Source organism: Mandrillus leucophaeus, unplaced genomic scaffold (genome assembly GCF_000951045.1).
Source record: "Mandrillus leucophaeus isolate KB7577 unplaced genomic scaffold, Mleu.le_1.0 Scaffold157, whole genome shotgun sequence".
NCBI classification, from domain to species: Eukaryota; Metazoa; Chordata; class Mammalia; order Primates; family Cercopithecidae; genus Mandrillus; species Mandrillus leucophaeus.
Window position 1 is genome coordinate 1583983 of NW_012101554.1, and position 5671 is coordinate 1589653.

Here is a 5671-nt window from a genome sequence, read left to right on the forward strand (position 1 = left end):
CAGGAGTTCAAGACCAGCCTGGCCAACATGGTGAAACCCTGTCTCTACTAAAAATACAAAAAATTAGCCAGGCGTGGTGGCGGGCCCCTGTAATCCCAGCTACTTGGGAGGCTGAGGCAAGAGAATTGCTTGAACTGGGAAGGTGGAGGTTGCAATCAGCCGAGATCACACCACTGTACTCCAGCCTGGGTGACAGAGCCAGACTCTGTCCCAAAAAAAAAAGAAAAAAAAGGAGTCAAACTTTATTTCTTACTACAAAGAATTTAGAGAAGATGAGAATGGGATTGTAAAGCTTTCTGGGAATTAAATATTTGAATATGCATTTTTAAAATTAGGACTTTAGATACAAAGGAAGCAGTAGTCGATGGCTTCTAGCTCCTGGTTGCCGTGTTGGAGTTTATTACCCAAACATTTAGCAACAGCGAGTTCTGCACCCTGACCGTATTCCTATTATTGCAATATTTCGGTCTCTCCTTCAGTCTCTCCCTTTAGTTTCTATATGTGTGGCCACATTAATTTTCCTCAAGCACTGCCCTGCACTTGTGTAGGACCTCTGCTCAAAACCTTTCAATTATTCCCATCGTCCTCTGGACTGAACCCAGGATTTATTAGGAGTAGGAAGAGCATTTATGTTTTAACCTCAAACTGACTGGCTCGCATGGTGTGGGAGGAGATCCTGCAGTGGGGAGCGAGCAGAGCCCAGGGCCGGGAGGGCTGTGCAGAGCTGCTCTTGGCCACTGTTCTCAGGGGCTCCTGCGACCTCATGCTTCTTGCTCCTGTCATTGTGTTTTGTTTTACCGTGCCCACTGCTTGGAATGGCCCTTTCCCTTTCTGTTTATAGAAATGCCATCTGTTCTGCAGGGCTTGTGTGTTATTCTTCGTGAGAAGTATTTCCTGGCTCTCTCAGCTGCATAGCATGTCTTTCTCCTCAGAACCTTCACAGCATTTTGGACCTTTCTTGTGAGGCATTGTGTTGCGTTTATATCGTAGTTCTTCACATTCTTGTCTTTTCTCCCTTGGGGATTGAGAGTGGGGAAATGCTTTACCCATTTTATTGTGCTCTAGAGTTATTCATATCATACTTTGATCATAGTTTGTGTTGAATAAATAGTTGTTGAATCAGTTCCATCATTGCTCTTCAAGGACGGAGTGATTTCATGACATCTTTCTTTTTCTAATAAAATTTAGTGATGATTTTGTCAACAGAATTAACTGTTCCAGGATGTGAGATGCCATGTAACTACTTAACTATTTCACTATTTAAAATCCAGAATTCTTCAGATTTAGGTTTTCTATGACTGTACCTCATTCTATGTCCTATAACTTTAAAATAAAGTAATTTATTAAATAAATGACCTTTTAAAAACAAATGCAGTCAATTTAACTGGAAAAAGTTAAAGAACATTATAATATTATTTTTCCTTACACAAAAGGTATATTCAAACATGTTCAATTTTTTAACTGGAAGCTATAGATTTATAAATCTTGACTATAGTATTAGGTGATGCCATGAATGAATGACAAGCTAAGAAATTAAGATGACTTAATTTTTTTGTTATGCACATTAAATTTTTTAAAAATCTAAACAGACTGATCCCAAACCAGAAGAACTGGCCAAAGTAATAGACTAAGTATTGAGAGTAAAGAACTTTGAAAAGGGGAAACACAATATTATGCAGACCACAGAAAAGTCTTTGTGGGAAAATGGTAGTTATTTTTGGAAGCCAGAAATACTATATATTTAAAAAATCAATTCTCTAGGAAAGGTCTGCAATTTTTACTACTACTCCTTTTTCTTATTTATTTGCTGCTTTCCATAGGTGAGAAGTCAGTATATAATAATAAATAAAATGATGTATCTGTCCTGAAGTAGGTCACTGTCTACTAGGGACCAAAATACAGTGTGGTAAGTGCTAATTATTCCAATATTCAGAATTTAATGCTAGTCTTGGAATTGAAGAATGAACAAGAGTTCATGCAGAAAAGGGGAAAAATGGCAACCCAGGGCAGAGGACAAGCATGAAAAAAGGCATGGGAGTGCAAGAAGACAGTAGGTCTGAGAACAGCCAACCAGGTGGTATCCCCTGGAGCCTGTGGTACAGTCTGGGCAGAAGTGAAAGATGAGGTTGATGGGCAGGCCTGGCTTGTGAAGGGCCTTGGGTGCAAGGCCAATAATTGTGCTTGGTTTTTTTTATGCATTCAAGAGCTGATAGAGATTTTAAGGTGGAGGAATTAAATGATTATGTTTGAGTTTTAGGACAGTAACACCCAAAGCAGTGTGACACATAGGATGAGGGAGGGTGCAGGCACAGAGGAATAATGGAAGTGAGGCTACAAGAGGGTCAGATGGCAGAGGGAAAGAAGAAATGATGCAAACAAGGTGCATTAGAAAATGCAATTGATAAGATTTGTTTAATGACTTAATGGGGAAGGAAAGGAAAAAAAAAACTACCATATCTGAGGATAATGCTGCAGTCAAACTTGAGCCAAGGGAAGAGATGGCTGATAGTCCAAAGAGGTCATGGGGGCTGAAGGAGGAAGGGAAGTCATTGCGTGTGGCATGATGGCCACACTGGTCACCCTGGGGACTGTAGTTTCAGTTGAGCAGTGTGAATGATAACCAAGTCGAAGTGGAAGTGAACCAGGTGCGAGGAAGTGGAGAGAGTGATGTGGGTCTTTGGTTTTACGCTGCTTGACAGTAAGGAATGGAGGGATGTTGGTGGCTTTAAGAGGAGGCAAATTTTCAAAATATACTGTGTTATAAAAAGAATACCAAGGAAATTTGGAAAGTACAGGAAAGTATTTTTTAAGAGAAAAATTCAGTTAGAATACCAGAGACAATCATTATGAACATTTTACACTTTTCTTCAAGTGTTTTTTGGTTATTTGTTTCTGCCCAATTGTGAGTGTGGTTGATTTTGTGTATTGAAGTTTGTTTTTCCTTTTGTCTTTTTTTAAAAATTATTTTTTGGCATGGAGGAGGCATGGATATTGCTGTAGGCTAAAAGGCAGGAACCAGGAGAGTAAGAAAAAACTGATGGTAGTTTGGGGAGTGGGTTTTTCTCTGGTGGTGGAGAGAATAACGATGTACATAGGTCCTACAACAGGCTAGAGAACTCAAAACCTAGCTAGGTTCACCTTCAGAACTTGAAAGCATGGTTGACAATGTCTAGAAACTTAATCATCATAAGAAAAGCCTACATGTGTATCAGAAAACAAGCCTTTCTTTTCCTCTCTTTCTGTCTCTTTGAAATTAAATCACAGTGCAGTAACACACTGAACAAAACAAAAAAAGAAGTGAATTCAAGGTAATGACATTCGGCTGCTTTCACAAACCTGCGAACATCAACCATGTTCTTATTTTAGTGTGGCAGATTCTCAGCTATTTGGCACCAATAGGCTGTGTTGGGATATTTTTGGTAGGAAATGGCAGAAGCCCAGTTTAAACTGGCCTAAACAAACAAACACAAAGGAATTTATTGGCATGTGGTGTGGAAAAGCTCCAGGGACTTGGCTGTAGTCACAGCTGGATCCAGGTGATCAAACAACAGGAAGAATCTCTCTCCTCTGCTTTCGTCTTCATTCTTAGGCAGCTTTCCTCAAGTGGTGACAAACAGGACCAGTTTATATCTTATCATCTTAGTGATTCCTGTGGAAAAAACAACTTCTTTTTCCTTGTAGTTTGATGAAAAGTCCTAGGGCTGGGCTTTGCTGGCCCATTGGGGTCGTGTTCCTATCTCTGAATCAGTCAGTGGGCCAGGAGAATGTGGGGTTCTCATTGGCCAGGCTGCGGTCATGTGCTTACCACTGGAGCCAATCAGTATCATTAGCCCCCACCTAACCGGATGGCCAAAGAGCGGGGGTAATTCCCCACAGAAAAATTGGGATGCCGTTACCAAAAAAAGGGGAGAAATTGTAAGTGGACCAGCAGAAACAATTGGAATTTAACTGAAAACATTTTTTCTTTGTAGATCAATTTTCGTGTTCTTAAAAAAGTCTTGATTTAAAGTTTAAGCAATATTTATAAGAATATTATGACTATGTTTCAAATAAGAAACAGTATTAAATAAGTTGACTCAAATATAATATTTGCTGTTGATAATAAAAAACTATAGCCACTCAATGTAAACAATGTAATTCAAATACTTCTTTCACTTAAAACATGTACAGTGAATTTTATTGAGATTCTTTCCTTGGCAAGGCTATTTTATTTTTATGGAAGGTAGCAAATATAAAGAAAAATATTTTGGAATGAAATAACATAAAACCCATTGGCAATTTGTTTTTGTTTTTGCGTTTGGAAAAAAGAAATGATGAATCTCTTATGTTGAGTTTCTTGGGATCCTTTATAAATTTCCCATGTCTAATGCACCCATGCCAGCTGGGCCCTCTCTGCCCCTCATAGATACAGACCTGAGGTTGTCTGATGGGCTCTTTTCTCATCCATGTACTAGGAGGGGAGACTGTCTTCTGAGGGTGAAGAGGATGGGGTTGAGGTAGCATTGGAAAAGCCCGCATTTTGGAAGCAGAGAGACCTGTGTTTAAAATTCCCTTCACCATTTACTAGGTGTGTTACATCGTGTCCTTAGTATAATTATCTGTGAAATTGGGATAATGTAATAATTGTGCAGGGTAATCATCTTCATCATCATCATTCTTACAGTAGTAGCTAATCTTTACTGAGGACTGTGCACCATACACTGATTTCCGGCATTTTCTGTACGTTATCTCCTTCCATACCCATGATAATCTGATGGGCAGAATAATGATGTTTCATTTTACAGGTGAGGAGATGGGGAAAACAGAGGGCTGAAGTAACTGCTCGAGGGACAGATTACAAATACAGCACATTTAATATCCTAGGAAAATACTTGGCATCATGCTTGTTGCCCCTGGTGAATGACAGCTAGAATTACTAGTTTAAAATGTTGTTGAAAAAAATTGGCAGGGCCTGTGACATAAATACTTGATGGCCGAAGACCCAGCATATTGAGGGCCTTGCTGTGGTTAGAAATCATATATTCCCATTGATAGCTACGATGAGATTTTCCTTAGGTAGGACCCTGTGAAATAGGATAGGAAGAGAGAAAGCAGATGGACGGATTCATCCAGGGATGGAGAGGAATAGGTGGTGAACAGCAAGTACTGCAGAAATATTTGACTGCAAGACGCATGCTAGGGAGAGAGGGAAAGGGAAGCGCAAGGGGCTGATGGATGGGGAGGACGAGGAGGGATGGATGAACCGGAACTGATGATGCAATAAGAAAGGCTTCTTGGGAATGATGGGACTATCGAAAGGAAGATTTTTTTTTTCTACCTAGGGAGTGGGATTTTCTACTCTAAAATGTGGTAAAATTGTTCGAGGAACTAAGCTCCATGGAGCAGCCATGGGAGTATGTTAGCAGAGCAGCACAGAAGCTGTTAGGATAGAATAAGTCAGCAAAGTGTGAGGTGAGAGGTTGGATGGGTGATTTTCATGAATTTTTTTTTTTTTAGGAAGAGTCTTGCTCTGTTGCCCAGGCTGGAGTACAGTGGCACTATCTCAGCTCACTGCAACCTCCGCCTCCTGGGTTCAAGTGAGTCTCCTGCCTCAGCCTCCCAAGTAGCTGGGACTACAGGCGTGTGCCACCATGCCTGGCTAATTTTTGTATTTTTAGTAGAGACAGGATTT

At 40.2% G+C, this 5671-nt stretch overlaps 1 long non-coding RNA gene across 1 annotated transcript in view; it reads left to right on the forward strand.

Annotated features, from left to right (window-relative positions):
- The window catches only part of LOC105536222, a 22683-nt gene that overhangs the window by 941 nt on the left and 16071 nt on the right, over nucleotides 1–5671 (forward strand). The window lies entirely within an intron of this gene.